A 23,754-nucleotide genomic window follows, 5' to 3' on the forward strand; every position below is an offset into this window, starting at 1 on the left:
AAGTTATGGTTATTGCCAGGGGCGTAACTATAGAGGAAGCAGACCCTGCGCCTGCAGGGGGGCCCAGGAGGTATAGGGGCCCCACGAGGCCCTAATTCATAATACAGTTTCAATAAATATTGGTAAAACAAGTCAACTGCTAAAAATTTTGGGGGCCTGAAAAATAATTTGCTGTGGGGCCCAGTAATATCTAGTTAAGCCACTGGTTATTGCTTAGTAGCTTAGTAGTGTGAGAGGTCATTTAATGAATAAAATACTCATTTCATTAAACAGCTACTATATCTTTAGTGTTGCTGCCTTTCACTAATAATATAAAATTTCCCCCCCAAATTCTTCCATTTTACACAGGCCTTGACAGTGATGATAACAATCTGCTTATTTTTTGTTTGCTTATTGAAACTTGAAATTTCTGGTGATATTAATTGTGTATTGTCCATCTGAAAGGCAATGGGCTAGGTGTGGCTCTCCAAGATATAGTTGGTTATTTTTACAGCCTGTAAACTTTAATACATTGTCTAAACAAATGGAGCATGCGCCAATGTGTTTCACCTGACAGTAAAAATCTGACTCCTTCATAAAGAGACAGATTGCTGAGGGGGTGAAGAGTAACTGGATTTGTTTTTTAAAAAAGTTTTAAAGGTTTTAGAAAGTCCCTTATTTCCATGAAATGAAGCTCATAATGATATTTTTAATGAAGCTCATCATTTTTATTTTATCATTTCCAATTTAATGCAATGCAAGTTATTGGGCATTGCACAATATCGTAAAAATTATTTTCCTTGTTACTACCAGTTTATGGAAATGCAGGAATTTAATTATTAAATCAGTCCTGCCATATAGAAAACATTAATTCAGCATTATTATATTTGCTCCATAATGTTTTAGAGTCAATTTGCATAAATAACTATCAGGGGCAATTGAATACATCTATAACTGGTCATTGTTTTTCTTTTTATTAATGCTAATTTAATTTACTGTTTCTTATTATTTCTAATCAATGTTACAAATTGTTGCACATTTGGAATATTGGTTGATCTTTTTATTGCACCAAAACTATTTGTTTTTTGGTCTGATTAAAGTGATCCTGTCATCGGAAAACAAGTTTTTTTCAAAACGCATCAGTTAATAGTGCTACTCCAGCAGAATTCTGCACTGAAATCCATTTCTCAAAAGAGCAAACAGATTATTTTATATTCAACTTTGAAATCTGACATGGGGCTAGACATTTTGTCAATTTCTTAGCTGCCCCTGGTCATGTGACGTGTGCCTGCACTTTAGGAGAGAAATGCTTTCTGGCAGGCTGCTGTTTTTCCTTCTCAATGTAACTGAATGTGTCTCAGTGGGACATGGGTTTTTACTATTGAGTGTTGTTCTTAGATCTACGAGGCAGCTGTTATCTTGTGTTAGGGAGCTGTTATCTAGTTACCTTCCCATTGTTCTTTTGTTTGGCTGCTGGGGGGAAAAAGGGAGGGGGGTGATATCACTCTAACTTGCAGTACAGCAGTAAAGAGTGATTGAAGTTTATCAGAGCACAAGTCACATGACTTGGGGCAGCTGGGAAATTGACAAAATGTCTAGCCCCATGTCAGATTTCAAAATTAAATATAAAAAAATCTGTTTGCCCTTTTGAGAAATGGATTTCAGTGCAGAATTCTGCTGGAGCAGCACTATTAACTGATTCATTTTGAAAAAAAAAATTTTTTCCCATGACAGTATCCCTTTAAGCTCTAGGAATAACAATAGCAACTAATGAAAGCTGAAATACCAGCAGTGAAGTGTTGAACAATAAGGCAACAGGCAGTAAAGCAAATACTCTGGGATTGATTCTGATGTTTGTGTTCTTTTAAACTAAACAAATAATCTTGTGTTATTCTTTTTGAGGCGTCAAACTGGTTTCCCATTGAGCAGAGTGTTGCTTCTATTAGTTTTGGAGTAGAACTGGACCCTGACTGTCAGTCTGGCTGTCAAATTGAAGATGAGGCTTGTTTCCTGTTGCTACCACAAGGATGTGCTCAAAATGAAAAATAATCCGACCAACAGAAAAAAAGTTCAACCCTCAGAAGCCTATTGCATGACCAGGCAACAGCCATGTAACTCTTAAAATTGGATGCAAGGACTCACAGGGAAGCCCAGAAACCACATACATAATAGTATTGTAGTTTGGACAGTGACCATGTAAGTGGTTGCATTTCCATCCTTCCATGGAATCACTTTCAGAATCCTTACTGCACTTCAATACAGTGAATGTGATTTCTAAATGCCTGCAAAGTCTTGTATTTCATATTTCTACTCTACCTGCATGGGAGTGATATGCATAGGTTATAGGGCAGAATGTGTTTAATATCAGCGCTGCGCAATATATTGGCACACTATAAATACATGTTAATAATAATAATACATAATTGTATCAGTATTGTTAAATGAATCTGTCCTGTTTCGAAACAGGGGGCAAACACATTGAAGTCATCAGGCGAAACATTTTTCTATTTGCAACACTTTTTTACATGCACGACTTTTTTTTGTCTCACTCCAAATGCATTAAAGTCAATGGGTGTTTTTTCTTATGGTGATAATTTTGTCTCAGAGATTGTTTTGTTGCGGCAAATTTGGCAAAAAAAATTAATTGATGGTAAAATACAGAATTTCGCCATGAATTCATGCCTGGTGAATAAATTTGCTCATCGCTAGTTATTAGTACTGATTATAGAAGACAACTGATACATGCTTGAGGTGCTCTCCAGACTATAACGTGAAATTTAGCCGTTTAAGGTATAAAGTGAAGCAATGGGAAGCTAAAATGCCTCCAGACTTATCAACTATATAGATATAAATAATATCTGATTTTGCTTTCCTTGAGTTCATTGCATTAAAAAAATTGATATATAAACACAAACAAGAATATAGCTGTTTGATATTTATTTTAAAGATAGCTTAGATAACATTTTCATTAAAAAAAAAAACTTCCCTCGTTACTAAATGTGTTTTTGTTTTTTGATATCTACGCTCGGATTCCTAACTTCTACTTGGGTAAAACAGGTTTTGTAATCAAGCCCTTTCCTTAGGCAATTACACGACCTCTATTAAAGACCCACAATCAGAGTTGGTATAACCCAATGGCAAGCATCCAGTGCATTTCTAGACTGATAAGTATCTGCACAATGATAAGATGTTCAGTGAGCTCAGAGTCGTTCTACTGATTTGAAATCTATCTTCCATATTAATTCATGCCCAAGCCTACCCTTGTTTATCAGGCAACACAGACAGATAACATCCTTGTGACGTGACCCTGACCTTCATGAACCTTTGTCAAGTCTTCATCTGAAGTCAGTCCTAATGTTTGTAAACAGGGTGTAATTAAGGCTGGGAACTGACAAGGCCTGTCAGTAAGACAATGTTGAGCTAGCAGAAAATAGTCTGTCAGATGTCAGCTTTCATTGTGTTTTAAGTGCCTTCATAATAATTAGTGTACTCTGGAAGAAGGAAGTTCACTCGGCGTGGATTAATCTGTCACGGTGTGGAGGCCATCCCTGTGAGTGCAAGTGTTTCCTCTGATAAACCCAAGAACAAGTCTGAGAAAGAGGGAACATGAGCCAACAGAAAACTGTGAAGGCCGAGACAACGTTGACAGGTGTGGAAATTAATAACGTAAAATAGACGGGAGAAGAGGGGAAGAAAAAAGCTTAATAACAGGCTGCTTTATCTAAATGTGAAAGGTCACATAATCGTTGTGTTAAAGGCCTACCAACATGAAGTGCTGCTGTACATGACACAAGTGACTTGAGAGATGAGCGTGTAGAAAAGTGCACAGATAAACACATTGTAACATGTCACTGCTATAATGGCGTGTGATAATGAGATACAACTCATCTGGCTCAGTAAAACACATTTTATATATATATTAGGGTTTTGTGTGTGTTATCAAATTTTGGTTTGGAAGCCGGAGTTCCCCTTTAATGCATTCTAATTCCAAGATGAACAAATAAATAATAGATTGGGTAGACATATGTTGAAAATGACTTCCAGTTCACAAAACTGTTCCTTCCTCAATTTCGCAGCATGAAAAAATCCCTAAGAATTTTTGTTTTCGCTTTGAGAAATAGGAAATCTGAGGCGGGAAGAGATGCTTCTAGTAGAATGTAGTGCAACATGGCAAAAGCCAAAATCAATGAATATGAAGATGGGCAAATTGTGCTCTTTTTAAATTAAAGTTCACTTTGAAGGCATGAAATGTGAAGAGTAATTAAATGCACTGTGGGCCTTCCACACTTTAAAGCATTCTGCAGGGAAACAAAGTGCTCACCTCAGACAGGCCAATTACCAGAGAATGATGAAGTCAAGAGGAACGCAGCAAAATTTCTTTACTTGACTGATCACAACCACAAGCAAGTGATTAGTCCCAACAGTATCAGCGGGGATGTGATGGGGACACTTACTTTGGAAGACTTCAAATAATCATTTCCTTGATTAAAATAAAATATGAGGGCACTAAATAAACAGTTTTTAATCTCAATTGGACATCTGAAGATTTTTCAAGCTGTTGTTGGCTGTGGCAGAAAAAGTTTTTTTTTTCCCTTTTGCTTTGTTGATTAAACTAGGAGTCTCCGCTATTGCTTATCGGTCTGCGACGAGCTGTTCTTTTTAATTAAAAGTGAGCCACCACGAGAGAGCAATTAACAGCTAGTAATTACTGTGCTCTTCAGAACTGCTACATTTTGCCTTTCATTTCAATTATATAATGGACAAGTGGCTTTTTGATCTTCAAATTAGTGAGCTCTTGTATTATTTGTTTGGAGGCAGATTTGGAAGGTTAATGATGGCCTGTGGTGGCAGTCTTGCCAAACGCTGGACTAAAGCAAGAAAATTGGAGCAGCCTAACACAAATGCAAATTGCACCTTTATGATAATGAAAGAGAGATACACAGGCAGCACCGCATGCAGGTTTAAGAATTAAGAAGCGAGGAAATGTATTTATTTATTGTCAGGTTAATTCTTTGCAACTACAATACATCATTGTTCATTTTTTGGTTGTTTATGCTATTCTGGTTTTTGTTTTTTAAAGTAACAGAATATCCAGTAATTTCCCACTAACAATGACCATTTCCTTACTCGTTTCTCAACACCTGCATCAACCATTTTCTTTGGGTTCCACTTCCTTTTTTTCCATTGGTCATCTGTCTTCTCATTCTCCACCTTTTGTCTCATTCCACAGTTTGCAAGTCCTTTATCTGCTCTTTCCGCAGATTCTGACTCCCTTTTTAGTGCCTCCAAATCCCATAGTTCCTGCGAGTCATTGACTGGGTGACAAAGACTGGAACAGGTGTGCGATGCCAGTGACACAAATAGCCATGTCTTTCCCTTCCTCTATGATGCTGAGGATTGCTTATGGTGCAAACTATTATTTTTATCAAAATCAGTTGGTTTCTAAAAAAGGAAGTTAGGGGAAGTACATGTTTACTCTTTCAATCAAATTCAATTAAAATTGGCCCTCTAAACAGCTATAGCCACCACTGCAATAGTACCTTGAAACTGTTTATTGATTTTGGGTTTTGTAGAAAAAATATATTGACCGCTTTATTGTATATAATATACTCAATCACTAGTACATGACTGATACTGTACTGGTTGTAAGTACAGAAGATAATAGCCGGAGACCACATTTTTCTTGATTTAAAATTTCATTTCTTTATTTGCAGAAAGTCCTGCACAACATGTTTCGGCTACATTGGCCTTCATCAGGTGCATCAGTAGGGTACTATTAATACATTGTACAACATACTAGTACTAGTGGTACATGCTTGGTACAGTGGAAAATAATGGGGGCAGATTTACTAAAGGGCGACAATTCGCCAGCGTAACCACCCGCAGGGACATCGGCGATTCACTAACGGGCGCAGGCGCCAATTTGCTAGCAAAGATCTTTGTGCATAAATCATTCTCAATCGTCTGTTACTTACATCATATTATTTAGTGGACAAAGCATCAATGTTCAAAAACCGCTGGCGTCTTTTCCTTTTTTCAGAGTGATAACCTTCAAAAGTCCTTAAAACCTTTTTTTGGGTAACCGTTTCCCCCATACATTTTCTAACATATGGAACATTAATTATACAGTGGGCTCATGTGTAGGGGATTATATCAACTCTAATGTCTTTATTAAGGTTCCCTGGACATGTGTAATTAACAGTGGAAATGTAACATATTTGCTGCAACATATAACATAAAGACGTCCATTCAACTTTAAATTTCCAGCCATATGCAAATTAACCTGAAAGCAAGATCTCTAGCAAATTTGCGCTAGGCAGAAATGAACACTATTGCATCTTCGCTTTGAATTGCTCGCATTGGTGAAGTAACGCAAACGAAAAGTCACCAACCCACGACAAAACTCCGTATTTTAGTGAATTAGTGTTGTTTCGCCTGGCAAAGTGTGGCAATGGGTGCGAAGTGGTCACTGGCGACTTTTTGCCGGTTAGCGAATCTGCCCCATGGTGGTGCTATGTTAAGCACTGCTGCCTTGTAGCACTGAAGTCCTGTATTTGATTCCAGTAAGGGGCTACTTGAGATTTTTTGGGTTGCTCTTTGTAAAGTGCTATGGAATATGTTGGCACTATATATATATAAAGGATAATAAAATAATGATAAAATTATGCCAGTGTACAACAACCCAGTTATAAAACCCTGTGCAGGGTGTGTTGTTTTTATTGTGCCATATTTCTTGATGAAGTTGTTAAAGGAATTGTTCAGTGTAAAAATAAAAACTGGGTAAATAGATAGGCTGTGCAAAATAAAAAATGTTTCTAATATAGTTAGTTAGCCAAAAATGTAATGTATAAAGGCTGGAGTGACTGGATGTCTAACAAGTCAGTCAGAGCACTACTTTTCAGCTCTCTTGGTTTACACTGACTGGTTGCCCTGGTTACCAGGCAGTAACCAATCAGAGACTTGAGGGGGGCCACATGGGTCATATCTGTTGCTTTTGAATCTGAGCTGAATGCTGAGGATCAATTACAAACTCAGTGAACAGAAATGTACCATGTGGCCCCCCTTCAAGTCGCTGACTAACTCAGAGTTATAGAGCTGAAAAGCAGGAAGTTGGATTCTGGCTGTTTTATTAGACATCTGTTCACTCCAGCCTTTATACATTACATTTTTGGCTAACTAACTATATTAGAAACATTTTTTATTTTGCACAGCCTATCTATTTACACAGTTTTTATTTTCACACTGAACTATTCCTTTAAGGGTAGATATAGAGCAAATTAAGCTCCCCATAGACGCAACGATTCTTCTTGCCGAATGGCCGATTTTAGGGAAGTCCGACCAATCCTTCAAAATTATCATGCGGTTAGTGGAATTCGAACAATCGTACATTTTACTGTCAGGAAATTGATTGGCCAGGCCAAATAATCTTTGTCCGTCCCAGTGCAATCTATCTATGTTTGCAGGGCCAAGCAGGCAGCTCCCCTTTTGTTTTCCTGGCAAATTGGTCTTTTTAGTTGATGGTCAATCCGTACGATCGTACGATCGTACGATCGTTCCCAGAAAATCGTGGTCTCACAATGAGGATCGGATCTTTTAAAAATCTCAACATCTATGGCCAGCTTGGAGTGACTTTGAGGATATGAGTTTGGTTTATGTGAATGAAGGTTCAGCCTCAAAGCCTAAAAAATTATATGGCTTAGAAATGCTGTATTTTATATACTGAACTTACTTTTCCAACACAGAGGTTCCGCAGCCCCATGACAGCTAGTGTCCCCAATAAATTTGTTAAAACACATTGGCTGTAGAAACATTGCAGTGGCTAAAATTTTTGCAGAGGTAAAACTCCATGATTTCTGTCTAAAGAACAAGCATGGAGTGAACCCTACTGCCCCTTACAGAAGCACAAGGAAAGTTGTAGACTGGTTACGTCTCTTTCTGTCAAATGCCACATTGTCAGACTCAAAGCCATTTGTCATCCCTGGATTTCATTATCTGCTCCTTCCCTGTCTTTCAGTCTCAGTTTGGCATTACATTTGTTCACCGTTGACCTCTGTGACAAATAATACACCTTAATTATGTTGGCAAGAAGGGATATGTCATTCTAAGGCCTCTTTAATTGTCTATCCGACATGCAACCACAGAGAGCAAGCACCTTCGAAGGTGTTTTTCTGCCAGCCGTACATCCAAAGCTATGCTAAATTTATGGAAGAGAAAGGAGTATAAAGCAGAAGAATGCATTCTGTATTGTTTTTTCATGCGCTTGATATATTAAAACAATATAGTATCCCCTGCTGAAAATCACTCAATGTTTTAGAAGTATGACTGATGGGGTGTTTAGGAAATAAATCTAAATAATAATTGCTGGGCTGCGTTTTGATAGCAGGCAGGTTAAGAATACTGGAATTTGTAGCATTTATTTAAACCCAATGTTGGTTGGTGAGCCATTAACTGTATAAATGAATTGATTGCCAGTTTTAGAAATGGCTGGGGAAATGTTTTGGGTGAAAGCTGTCTTACAAACAAAAAAACATTTATCACACACTCTCATGTTTTTGCAGAAAAATCAACATAATGCTAGAATACAACTCATCAAATCAATACAAAGTTGATACAAGATGATTTTGCAATGGGGAGCAGAGATGTCCTTTTGCATTGAACCCTTGTCCTATGACACCAGCAGGAAGTGAGGGTTACGATAGAATAATTCTATTGGGAAACATCGCTAAATACAGGAACACTCCCTGGGTCACCTTAGTAAAGTACCTCTGCTGTTCAGCCAATATGTGATGCATCAGCAGAGTTTATTTTACTGAGCAAATACTGGTTACTGCAAAAGATGTGACGTACCAGCCTAACCATTGTGAATATATATATATAGATATTAATATTAGTTAGGGGAGCCAACATTTCCGCTCAGGTTCCAAAGACTCCTGTTAGACTGCCAGGCATAGGAGAATCCTAATGCCCATCCTATGTAGTGAGTCATGGGTCTGAAGATAGGTTAAAAGTGATGGTGAAGAGTGATGGGCGAATTTATTCGCCAGGTGCGAATTTGCAGCGAATTCAAACGATTCACCGCTGGCAAATAAATTTGTGAAACCAATGTAAAAATTTGCCAGCGTCCAAAAAAAATGGACGCCGTCAAAAACGAGACGCCGGCGTCAAAAACGAGACGCTGGAACCGCTTCGCAATTTTTTCACCGTTTCGCGAATTTCACAGGAAATTCACAAATTATTCGGCGAAGCAAAATGCCACAGATTCGCCCATCACTACTTTTAACCTATCTTCAGACCCATGACTCACTACATAAGATGGGCATTAGGATTTTCCTATGCCTGGCAGTCTAACAGGAGTCTTTGGAACCTGAGCGGAAATGTTGGACGTGCCTATGATGCTTGTCATACCGCTCCGTCCCACTGAAGCTCTAGTTGCGCTGTGCAATACCCACCTCTACAGGACCCTGGGCCGGTCGCTAGACACGCCCCCATGCTCCGTGGTTTATGGATTGTGCGGTTATGGTTCCTATGCACTGTGATTGCGATGTATATGTGAGGAGGTCTTGTCATGAGACTAATGTTACCTTAGATTTTATACCACACACTTTTTTCCTACACTTCTTTGGTCTCTGGGTTTTTTCTACTTTGTGTATGGGTTGCCTAGCGTCTCACTGTACACTGTGTTCTGTTTTCCCTGAAGAAAGTTCCTGTGAGGAACTGAAACGTCGGATTCAATAAACCTGCTTTGTTTGACACTTTAACTTGTCTGGCGCTTTGCATTTCTATCCATCTTATTATGATTAGCACCCAGGTTTTCCTTTGTCTTATGGTTTGCGGATCATATGCATTATATATATATATATATATATATATATATATATATATATATATATATATATATATATATATATATATATATATATATATATATATAGTCCAGGTGTGTATCCGCACTCTGACTTGTCCAAGTGGGTGCTATATCAAAATATGATAAATAGCGATAAGGAAGATAAGCACTCCAATATTACTGGTCAATAATCATTTATTCCACTGTGCATACCAACGTTTCGGTCCACGTTTGGACCTTTATCAAGGATTGATATATATATATATATATATATATATATATATATATATATATTAATCAGCTCTGATTTTGGGGGCTCAAGGAAAATGCCTATCCCTTCCCCAAAGAAACTGGTACGTATCATTCTGGATGAGAGAAAAACAACACCACTAACTAATAAAGTATTAGTTTGGCCTTTGACACTAGATGCTGACACAGGATAGACTTGCGTCTCACATGATTGTGGCCTTGGCCAGTTTATCTCCTTGTGCCTTAAGCACCTTCGTTTAGATTATAGTGCATGTGAGAGCACGGCTGCTGAAATCTGAACTCAAAAAATGGCATGTGTGACAATTTTTAATCCAGTGCAGAGTGGAGAGTGCAATTATTTTCTTATACAAATGTGAATGACCCCTACTATGACCCCTATTATGCCAGAGTGATTGTCATACCATTTGTTTTTCCCATACAATAACCAACAACCATTAACGTATCTGTCCCCAGGCCTTGCATTTCCAGGTTGGTCAGTGACCTGATATATCCATAAATTTGCATCAGCTGTTTTTTTTTTCTTTTTTCCCAAACAACTTTGTCCCACCAGAAGCTAACCAGCGAAGGGATGTTCACAAATATTTGTGCGGTTAGGACAGAGAGTGATACAATTGTTCATGTATGGCCAGATATAGCCTTTCCTACAGACACACAGACATTCTGATAATTTAGCTAGAACCGGCACTTTCATGAATTACAATGAATATACTATGCATGGATATCTATGTTCAGCTAATAAACACCTGGGACTCTCGCTTGCTGCAATATGGTGTCAACGTATGTTTTTTTTAATTTTACAAATGAAAGTAAAGCAAAATCAAGCAAATTAAAAAATAAATCCCCGGCTGGGAGCATGAGCATCGGGGGAGGCATGCTTAGGTGACTAACGACACCTCTATCACAAAAACAAACTCTATCGGCATCAAGCATTGAGACAGATGAGGCCAATTTCACACAGTAAATTTCTTAGCCATGATGGATGTGGCAGCGCTGGTGAATGTGAGCAAGCGCTTTCTGCACCTGTCAGGCACCCAGCAGACAGGGATCTATCACAGGGTTATTGATGGTTTCACACTGTACTCTGCAAATAAAATGTAATGGGCTAACTGGAACAAAGATCTGAGTGATGTTACTTATATATTAAATATGTCACATCTGTAAAATAAATGGTGGTTAGGTAAGAGTTATCATCTTCAGGGCTCAATAAATATTTTATCAAGCATAATGGAAATTGTCAAATCAATCAGATTGTGCAATACATTATGAAGACATCAAAATTAAACAAAGCACATACGGTATCATTTCATTTTATTAGTGGGCCACAGCGGCAGTGCCCAGACGCTCCCATGGCAGCTGCAGACTGGCAGCGCTAATACTATAAATATGTTTCCCTTTCCACTCCCCCAGCTTCGCATGGTACATGCTAGATATTTCATCAAGGAGGTATTAATTTCTCCAGTGCAGGCAACTTCAAGATGTAATTTGATGAAGGAGAACAAAGCTGGAAGAGTGGAACCCAGCCACAAAACAGCTTTATCGGTATTTAGTGCAAACATCCCTGCAAGCCACATTATTCCATGTAATAACCTTATCTTGGGCTATGCAAGAGTGACAAATAACTAATAGGATTGGAAATGATCTCTGAGGGTGTTCTGTTCTATTCAGACAGTGAGTTAGTCAAGAATGAGCTACGCTTTCCAGTATTAGCAAGAAAAGCTACAGAAAATGATGTTTATCACATGTTAAAGGGTAACTCTGCTGTTAGAATGTAACTTCAAGGGAATATTTACCTTTAGTTGACTTTAATCAATTCAAGTGCTCCCATGAGTCTGTTTATAATTTATTTTACATCATTTCATAACATATGCTAGTTTTAACGTTTATATGTCGGGGTTTACTGAAATGCAACCTGAAAATCCTCTGATTTCAGGGAGGAATTTGGCTTCATATCAGTACATTACTGCATCAGGGTCAAGTAAAATCATAAGCACAAAGATGCTCCAATGAGGATCCTGTATGGTTTTCTTTGTGTTTCTCCCTTCTGCTGTGCTCTGAAGATGTTAGATACCATTACTGGCCTCTTTACAACTATATGACCACTAATAACACCTTGAATAACAGGCAGATATGACCCGAACTATTCTGCTTCCTGGAGAAGCAAAGCAATTTAGTCCCATGCTACTCCACTACTACTCTGCTCTGATGAGGGTCTGAGTAGTAGAGAAGCTGTGTCCTTGATTCATAGCGGATCTGCTGTAATAAAATGTGTTTTTGGGTTTTTTTGGGGTCCAAACTATGGGTTTAATGTGGGCCTTCTCTGTAAGGAAAAGTGGGAAAATGTTTTAACAAGCTTTTAGATTATTGACTCTCATGAACAGGTCCATCTTTCTCTCTTGTATTATTCATTATGACTCAAATGGTTCTTTAATATACTTAAAGTACACATATACTTTAATATTGGGGATATGACAAGTCTACGATTTGGCAGTCAGCTTTTTCCAGCAGCATTTTGGCTGAATCCAAGTGCTTGCCCGAACCAAATCCGAATCCTTAAAACCACTTGACATTTCATCACCTGACCAAAGAAATTGTGATTTTTTTTGGTTCTTTTTAACCCTTCCTTACCCTTATTTGCATATGCAAATTGGGATTCAGTTACAGTTTAGTTTCGTTCAGAACAGTTGGGATTCAAACGAATCCTTCATGAAAAATTCGGTATTTGGTTGAATCCTAAAATAGTGGATTTGTGCATCCCTACTTTTAATACTTTAATACTTTATAAATACTTATAATAATAATGACCATTAAGCTGCCCATAGATGTGCAGATTTTAGTATTTTATTCGATGAACGATCACACATATCAATCTTCCGACCTGCAAATAACCATTCAGATTAAATAAAGTAGTAAAAGAACAAGTCAGATGATGTTCTGGCCATGACAGCAATCATATGAAAGTTATGTCCGACATAATAGTGACAGTCACCCATTGATATGATCAGATACATGCAGAGATATTATCGTTAGCCGACAGAAATTTTCTAAACTGTCTGATTGACTAAACGAACGATCGCCATGTTATGAAAAATGTCAGGTTGATCCACACATGGTCCGAAAATGTATCTAAATTTAAATTAAGCTTTAGGCACGCTGTTTTACTCTAATACACTATACACTATAAAGAAAACTGTAGCTAAACCAAGCTATAATGTGTTAATGTTCCTTGATAATGTCCCTTGATAATGTTTTATTTGCGAATAATGGAATTTAAAGGTAATGTTACATATTTTACATGAGCTACAGAAATATGCATATAACACATGCATATAACATCCTTTAAATAATTTAGAAGTAATGTGATGTTAGGGTGCTATGATTAAAGAAAGCCTGAATTCTGAATTCTTGTGACAGAAATATGCATATCATTTGGGGTACTTTATTCCACATAAATTGCTACTCCATAAAGCTAACTTTTCATTATTACAGATATACTGTAAAGTGCAAGCCCACCTTCTCATGTTATGTCTATGTCTTATATACTGAAAAAAAAGCTAGCTATTCTAGGGGATAAACATTTTGGCTATGAATGCTTCTCTCTGATTGGTTAGATGCCCTGGGACCTAAGCTGCTGTAAACTCCATCTATGCAACGCTGTATTCTCATAACTACTAACAGTTACAACATTACTTGTGTTCATTTGGCTACTCATTTACCTCTTCTTTCTAGTAACCAAGTGAAACAATAATTTTGGGCGCTGTACACAAATGTTAATTACAAGCCAGGCCCAACACAAAATAAAATTAACTCATCAAAGGGAAAATGGAAAACACAGAGGGAAGATTTTGAGGCCTTATAAATATCTTTTATTTGACATTTGCAGCAGGATATCCCCATGTGCTACGGCATTTTTATTTTCTTTGGGGTCCCAAGGGGCAGCTGATACACACTCATCCGTTACGCAAAGTCATAGAGATGTGACAATAACAATGACTGCTAGATTAAGGGATGGCTGCTTCATTGTATTCGTGCACTTGGAAAAAGGAGGATAGGTAATATATAACTAAATATGCTGAAAATATGAGGGAATAAAACTTATAGGGAAATCATTGCTGATGCATTCTTTGTATTTCTTGCATGTATTTAATAAGTTTCTGCACTGTAGGCATTATTCTAACTATTACATACAGCAGACAATAGACAATGATTGCCCATAGCTCTTAGCTCTTAGTCGTAAATTATGCCTGATAATATAAAATGGATATCTATAAAATGTATTAATATACACTGTATCAATGTTCTGTAGCTAACGGAGGTATAGTGCTGGGTACCCAGAAGTGTACTGTGCAATGTCAATATATTTGAAAATAGACTCACTTCACCAATGTTTTGAGCAAAGGGTCTCTAACCAAAGTTTGAGCACTTTTGATCAAATTACTACTGGTAGACAAGTTTACTTTTGATCAAACTAAAGGGACAGTTATTTTCCTGTGCCGGGAAGGCTTCAAGTGTTACAGTAATACATAAAACATTTAAACAATGTATTTTAAATATATTTTCATGTTGTAGGTCACTTTCCTTGCCATTCTACCTGTACCAAAGTTGCCTTCTAAGTTTTGCTTGAGAAATGTTGTTAACAATTAGGGGATTATTTACTAAAATCCACATATTTCTCATTATTTTATTAAAACCACTTCGACCAAACTCCCATCCACATTTTAACCTTATTTATCAATAAATTAACTAGAAAAAATCTGGTGCAGGAAAAGACTCGACAAAAATTGTGAAGGAATCCGTAAGCCACCATTTTTTTTCCAATTTGCGTACGAAATCCAGCACAGATCAAGATATCTTCCATTGAGTTCTACATGATTTTGGAAGGTTTGAGATGGAGTACTTTTTTATTTTGACTTTTAGCAGCCTTGGGGTATAATAAATAATGAAAAATTTGAAAAAATTGTGTTTTCCCCTCTAAAACACCGTCCTGAAAAAAAATCGAAATTTATTAATTAACCCCCTTAGTTTAGGTATCAAGTTATGTATTACTCTAATTCTGTGTTTGTCATGTTTGCATTTCACAGTGACAGGGCTGCTGAAGAATAGCTGGCTATGTATTGAATAAACATTGTGCCAACTGTTTGTTCATTTATGTGGTTGCTATAGGGGCAATTGGGAATGGTCTCACATGGAAGACTGTCTGTCGCGGTCCTTAAACATGCAAAGTAGACATGATGGATTATCATTTTGTGCACCGAGTATCAGCTGGAAGAAAGAATTGCTTCTAATATGTAAATGGAAGTTGCCAAAAACACAGTGAATTGCAAGCTTTCATTTTCCAAGTAGCTCTAAGACCCTTGTGTTTGGAATGATTCCAATGGTGAAAATGTAACAAATAAATTGCAAACAGAGAGTGACAAGCATTCTCTAACACTAGACTAGTTTTGGATGAGACAACAACTATATGATGAAATGAATAACTCTCTGTCAACTTTTTAGATTTCATTTTCAAAGAGAGTGGACCAAAAATCAATACCCACCCCTGCAACTTACACTACTCCAACAAATAATCTTCCTTTTATTTACTTTTAGCTCTCTTATAGAAAGTGCAGCCAAGCACAGTATAGAACTTCTAATGAAAGTCATTCTTATCAGAAGTGTTAAGGTCAAATCTAACACAGAATTGCTACAATAGAAGTACCTGGCAATGTCTTTTATGCATTCATAAAAAACGATATTAGGTTGGCTTTGAGCCAACAAGAGTTCTGATGACAAGAATATAATTTATACAAACTGTAATAAAAGAAAAATTCCAAAAGACTGAAGTCCTTAATGTGTTAAGTTGCAACTATGTTCTGTATCTTAGGGTGCCATTGATGTAAGAGAATGCAAGGAGCTAAATTAGACATAACACATTTTTTAAGATTTAAGGTGGCCATACATGGGCAGACCTAAGTTGCAAATTTGTACCCTTCGGACCAATTCGGTGCATGGGCTATGGTTGCCACCCGGTCGGTGGTTTACCGGCCTAGCCGGGGCCGGGGCCTGGGCCCATGAACAGGCAGATAAACTGCCGAATTGATCCGAGGGTACAAATTGGCAGCTTAAGTCTGTCTATGTATGGCCACCTTATATTTCCATGTGTTATGTCTAGTTTAGCTCCTTGCATTCTCTTACATCAATGGCACCCTAGCCGGTAAACACCTGCCAAGGCCGGTGCCAGTATTGCAAATTTACCGGCAATGTAAAAGCCCTTGGCCCGTCCCCAATCCGCTCAAAACTTACCTTTTCTCCACCTTCTGGCCATTGCACATTGTAGCTCCACCCCCTTTTACATCATGATTGCCCTTTTATGTCATGGCCCACCCCTTTTGTTCTCACCCCACCACTGGCCGGTGGAAATTTTTTGGAAAGGTGGCAATCCTACCAGGCCCTCCAACAGGTCAGCCGGGCAAGTTAAATTTTCATGTTGAATTGAGGACCACACTAGCTCATTGTGATGTGATCCTCATATTCTCGACATTGTGAGGCCAAATGATCAGATTAGCCTGATACAGTCCAGCTTTTGATGTTGCAGTGTATGGCAAGCATTATTGTATATACAGTATTTTAAGATACAGTAGCTGTACAATTTGCCTGGTATTATGGTTAATATAAGTGGGAAAAGATAAGAGCGTATATGAGGGATTTCACAGTGCATTAAATTAAATGTATTGTATTTGGCAACTAAAAGAGAAAGGGGTGACAGGTTTTACTACAGTGATAATGTGGGAATGTGAGAAATAATGGAAGTCAATCCCTATGCCCTATGGAGTCCACTAAATTTGAACTATTTTTTATCGACCAGAATGTGAGATTCAGGAACCAGTCCAGAATTAGGTGGAAAGTTAATAGCAATTTGGGGTGAATTACTTTTCAAATGGTTTCATGCATTCAGGGACAATAGACGTAACATTCCAATCAGAGATTCTACACTGAATGTATTGAGTAATGTTAGGTGTGGATAAATAAAATGTAATCTGCATACAAATGATATATTTAAAGCTACATATATGAGGTAATCATGCCTCCTAAATCAAGAAAGGATAGTGATCTGATCTGATCACTTCTGTGGGTGCTGTGTCTCCACTAAATGCAGAGTATTAAGTAGGCTGCATGCATGCACATATATTGCTGTTCATGTTTGATTGGCCTTTGAAATGCGAATAACCTAATGCTTTGATTAGGTCACTACAAGTTATTTCAGCCTTGCTCTTTAAAAAGCTGTGTATACGGGTTTCCTTAAATTGAGGATTTATGTTTTGCTTCAAAATTTGGTTTAGAACTAACTCTGTTCCACTTTTTTTTTTTTTACTATTGTCTATTGTGAGAAGAAATGTAATCTTAATATAAGGGAATTTGACGACTGCACTGGCAAATGCATGTTTGGGCCTAAAATTATTAAAAGGAACTCCTACCCCAGGTTGCACAACAGGGTGTCTAGCACTGCATACTCTGATGAGTAAGAATAGAGTATAGGAAAAGAGTAGAATAAGACTGGAGCCCTGTTCTAAGTTGCATAGAGTTGATGCACCTTGTAAATGACAACAGCCCTGGAGTCAAACCAAACACACTAGGGGGCACATTTACTTAGCTAGAGTGAAGGATTAGGAATTTTGAAGTATTTTTTTGGCTACTTCGTCCATCGAATTGGCTACTTCGACCTTCGACTACGACTTGGACTTTGAATCGAACGATTCGAACTAAAAATCGTTCAACTATTCAACCATTCGATAGTCAAAGTACCGTCTCTTTAAAAAAAACTTCGACCACCTACTGAGCACCAATGTTAGCGATCGAAGGAAAATCGTTCGATTGATGGATTAAAATCCTTCGAATTGTTCGATTCAGAGGATTTAATCGTTCGATCGAACGATTTTTCCTTCGATTGTTCAATCGAACAAATTGTGGTAAATCCTTCAACTTCGATATTCGAAGTCGAAGGATTTAACTTCAATGGTCGAATATTGAGGGTTAATTAACCCTCAATATGCGACCAATAGTAAATGTGCCCCTAAAAGTTACTTTGAGTTTTTTTCTTTTTCCTATAGAAAGCATCACCCTTCGGTTGAGAAAATGAATGTTAAATATCAGAGTTCACATTTTTGTGGAGGCCAAAAGAATGTATCCTGCTAACATAGGCTACATGACAGTATAAATTTGTCAGCTCTAGGTTTTTGTGTACCAAACAAGAAAATACCTCAGTAATTGTACCAACTGAACAGAGTGCACACACTGGGAAAGGTGAGCTGTCCAAAGGATAAACAACAGCTTACTTACTAAGCAGGACACAATTTATCTTGCTTTGCCTCTATAGTAGTGAAGGGCGAATTTGCGCCGTTCGCGAAACGGCGAAAAATTCTCTTTTGACGCCGGCGCCTGTTTTTTTGATGCCGGCGCCCGTTTTTGACGCCGGCGCCCGTTCTTCGCGCCTGGCGAATAAATTTGCCCATCACTACTCTATAGCAGTTCATCTAAAGAGTCAAATAATAATACAACATTTCCTTGCCTCTGGCTCATAAAAACAGCGTTAAAACTGATGTCCATCCGATTAGAGCCTGTAAACTCATTACCACATGGCAATTTATTCTTTTTTATTTCTTACCAATTATCCTATCATCCATTCTATGTGGATCTGATTACCCTTTCCTGGAGTCAAGTGTTCTCTTGTAAATCATTTACTTTAAGTTCATGTCTACTACTGCGTTTCGCAGGATTAGTCCAGGCAGGTAATAAATCTATCAATATTAATTTGTGGCATCATCAGATTGGTTTAATTCTCAAATATAGTGCAGCAGCTGAGAGCCATAGAGAAAGAATATACTATTGTGTTATACAGTCAATGAAATCATATAGTGTAGGTGCCGAGAAAAATATCTCAAGTTTTTGTGCCTTTACAACAGCTTCACTTGGAAGACAGCGCTCCAAACAGAAATAAGAACTATAGCAACCGGATGTACTTTGTCAGTTTAAAACTGTAGAGTTTTGTACAAGAGACAGCAACAAGCTACAATAATGTGCTGGCCATTTAGAGTACAGATACATGCTCATATGAATAATAATAGTATCAAACACCATAATAAGATAGATGGAAATGTCAGGCCCCATGGAAATCTATCACTGGTTTCCTTGCATAGGATGGACTAACATTACAGGGGATGAAGGGTTTGAGCAGACAAAAGTTGGGTGGCCACCAATGGCAATTAATGTAATTAAAGAAAACGCTCATCTGGGAATATTACGTTCTCTTCTTTCCATTTAACTCAGGACAGGCGACAAAACAAACTCAAGAGTAGGGGCATTAACAAAAGAACAGATAATTCATCAGGACACTACACTACTTGTGGCCATTTTATTGTTATGTGGTGTCTTGCTTGCATAACCCTAGCTAAATTCTTCCCCTAAATCATATTTTCAGACAGATTTTCATATGCTGAGTGTTTAGAAATCATTGTTAACTTATTATTGCTGTTAGTATTTACATTGAGTGTACAAGACACACATGCTTGTCATTTACAAACTCATAGTAAATAGCATGATGTAAATGAAGTATAAGAATGGAAGCCTGGAGATGGCTTCTCTCCATGAAAAACACAGATGGCCATATCTGGCCCACAAACTCTCATTAGATCATGCAGTAAAAGTGACCAACTCTAAATATAACTATTCTTTGGGATCAGCAAAAAGAAATAACTTATGAAATAACAGATGATAACTTATGTTTACTTATGGATTTTGAGGGTTTGTAGAAAGTAAACTCTCTTCACCTAGCAATCTTCAATATAAATGTGAAATAGAAAATGTAATTAAAGAATATTAAAGATATTAAATATTACCGATTGCTACATAATAAATGTGGTAAAACATGGGTTCTTGGGCTACTTATTATAGGATTTTTAATATTGTCTGACAGATTTTATTTCTGAAAATGTAAAGTTTGGTGATACCTTATATTGGCTAACTGAATAAGTAACAATTGCAAGCTTTCGGAAGCCACAGGCCCCTTCGTCAGGCAAAATACAAATGAAAGGCTGGAAGGCACATCATATATACTGTTAGATCATTGAAAAAGGGTTTATGGCCATTTACATTTTCTGCATTTTTTCAATGGCTAACATGGTACAACATCTCAAAACTATAGATTTTAATTCTAAAAGTATTTGGTAGCTCTCTCGTGATAAAAAAAACACTATAGTTTTTTGCCAGGGGAAATGTGTTAAAACACATGCCTATGGCAAAACTTTGCTGGCTCTTCATTATTTTTTAGCATAATTTCATAGGAAAAATTTTGACCAAAATAAAAATTGTTGATAAATGTTCCAGTAAATGTGTGTGTGTGTGGTGTATTCCCACTAATCTGATCTTTTTTCTACTTTTCAATCAGGAAAGTTTTTTTTTAATAAAATGACACATTTTTCAAAGCTTTTTAATATGTATGGTTATGTTGGATCACATTCATTCGCTATGGGGTAATAATGGTCAAAGCAGCTTATGAAGAGTGCTGAGCACTAATACCCATCTGAATTATTAAGCCGTGATGCACAATTCTTGTGGGGGGGGGGGTTACCAAGTTAGCTATCCATATACAGATGTACAGTGACCAAAAGAGTGAACCTTTGGATCATTAAGCCATCTACTTGTAGGGTCAAATCACCCCAAGCTTAATGTTTAGCCCCGACCCAACCAACTCTCAGAATATAACACACAATTATGCCTAATTGATATCTGGCAAATGTTTTATTAGATATCTGTTAGGTAGGCTATCAGGAAGGGCTGAAGTTGGCAGATTTACAATTATTTCCCACATTGGAAGGAAGACAATTGTAATCTTTTCATGAGAAGTATGCATTACATCCATTTTAAACAAAATAACTATACATGTAGCTATTGCTAATTCTATCAACTATCTATCTATCTATCTATCTATCTATTAACTATCTATCTTCTATCATCTATCTATCTATCTATCATCTATCTATCCATCTATCATCTATCTATCTATCTATCTATCCATTATCTATCTATCTATCTATCTATCTATCTATCTATCTATCTATCTATCTATCTATCTATCATCTATCTATCATCTATCTATCTATCTATCTATCTATCTATCTACTATCTATCTTTCATCCTTCTGTCAATCATACCTACCTATATCTAACAACTATCATCTATATCTGTCTTATCCAGCTCTCTGTCTTCCTTAGGCCAGAGACAGACAGATTAATGAATGCAATGCTGTAGAGAAGCATTGCACATAATAATTTTTATTAGCCTCTGCTTTTGGCTTTATGTGCCATCAGGCTATCTTGCCACCAGCATGCTTTAGAGGGGTGACAGCTCTGAATTATCACCATTGAGAGATCCTATCTCATTAACTGAAATGGGAGAATAAAGCATCATGCAATCATAAAAATAATTTGGCACGGGGAAGCCACTTAGAAGCAGCTGTCAAACAGTTTGGAAGATAAACTTCTAAATAAAAAGAATAGAGGGCTCCCAATGTCAAGGCATATGCTTTCTCTGCATTAGAGACTTCTTAATGATATGAAGTGCTTGTGTTTATGCAGAGCAGCTAGACACTCCATATATGATATTGATTATACCTTAACCCCAATTGAGTAAAGTCCTTCTTTTCCTAATCAGATATTGCAGCGGCAGTTTTTAAACGTCCCTTAATGCCAGAACATATTTTATCTCTGAAGGCTGTGGCAGAAGATATGGGGCTTTGTATTTCCTCTCCTTGTGGCTGAAAGCCCAGTTTTAGGACAACATGGGCCCTTTGGGGCTTTGTTTTGGCAGCTTTCATCCTGGAATTTGAACATACATCTTTATCACCGCTGCTGTTGTCAGACAACATTAGATAATTAATTGCCCATTTGTCAGGCCTGCACTGAAGATGTTCAAGCCATGAACACAATAGGGATAAATAGAGATGCTCTCTGAAGACGTTTGCTATGTCATACATCTCTAGCAAGCATATTTTTACTATTAAACCAGCCTCATTATTAATCACATGTTATGGTAATTAATTAACCGCCTCTGTGCATTGGGATCTCTCTATGACTTTCAATTATGTTAAAGAGCTAATTGGCAAGCATGCACGTTAATGCTACTTAATTGTTATTAATGATATTTCTGGCCGAGGTACCTGAGTGCCACACGAATGGAAAAACGCACTCGGGCTCACCCATTTGATTTAATTTTTACTAGAAGATGAACAGAAATACGTTCTGCACTCTCTTGAAAATAGTCACAACAATTATACAAATATCCATTTCCACTAGAATAGAAAATCATGAATCACAGTTATGAGCAAATTAAACCCAAAATCATGGATTAAGATACAAATCTGACTAAACCAGGCTGATTCAACAGAGCAACTATGTATTCTCTTCCTCTCAAGTTAGAGGCAAACACATATAGAACTTGGAAATATACAGTGGTATTTTTAATATCCTTACAACAGCAAAAGTAGAGGAATAAGTAGAGTACGTGTATTTGTCAATAAATGCATAGCTAGTAGCCTATGAGCTTTACTGCTAAACTTAGCCTTCGGGGATACCCTTTTGATGTCTCCTATTGCCACCAGCTTCTGGAATCCAGTAGTTGGTGCCCTAGATTAAAGGAGACATATAACATAACTAAAAATCCCCAAATTTGTAGGTTATTATGAATAATATATGGTGCTGATTCCACACTAGACATTAATAAACATTAATATTTTACTTTTACAGGAGCTCCCTATAGATCCTTGCTATGGCTCCTGTTTGAGTTTCAAATTAGAGATGGGCATTTCCTAACAGTCCCTGCCAGAAGCACGGTAGGGGGGGTTAGCCAATCACAACCCTGCAGTCACACAAGCAAAGAAAAGCTTCAGTTCCCTTTCAGGTCAGCCTAGCTGCTAATTGGTTCCTATACTACAGTGCAATATGCTGAGAACCACTGGCAACCCTGCACAGCCTGGGTCAGGAGGCAGCAGGAAGTGGTACAAATGGGCCGGACTCTTAGGTGTTTTGGAGTAACTTTCAAAAAATCATGTTGAAACACTACTTTTTAAGCACCTTCCTTTTATATTTAGAGGTGTATAATGCACTGGCACATATTAAAGTTTTTCACACAATTTGTCTCCTTTAAAAAACTTCCCTGTGCGATTACTGGTCTACTTGTGCCGCTTTAAATATCGCAGGTAGCCATGAATGCTGGGGAGCCCAAGGATATTATTCTCTTTTGTCTAAAGCACAGCTGATGTTGGAAACTCACTTAGTAAAATGTACTAATTTAAGCACATTGAGGCATATCAGCTAAAGGGGATCTAGGGTGGCTGGGTGGGCATTATTTCTAAGCTTCAATTGCCAATGTGGTAATGGCGGAGCTCTCCCGGGGTTGTCTGTCCTCCTGCTCAATTGCAGCTCTCGTGATACACCGGTCATTCCTTATCGGTTAATACACCAATCAACCAAATCACTGCAGAGCGCTGATCAAGGATTACTCAGGAGTCTGGCACTGGTAACATCAATTTTTGGCTTTATTCAGACGCATGTGAAGGTTACATCGGTGGGTGTGCAATTCTAACGCGTTTCATTCACTAAGACTGGGCACTTCATCAGAGTCTCTTAGGGCAT

This window comes from Xenopus laevis, chromosome 5S (assembly GCF_017654675.1).
Source record: "Xenopus laevis strain J_2021 chromosome 5S, Xenopus_laevis_v10.1, whole genome shotgun sequence".
Classification (NCBI taxonomy): domain Eukaryota; kingdom Metazoa; phylum Chordata; class Amphibia; order Anura; family Pipidae; genus Xenopus; species Xenopus laevis.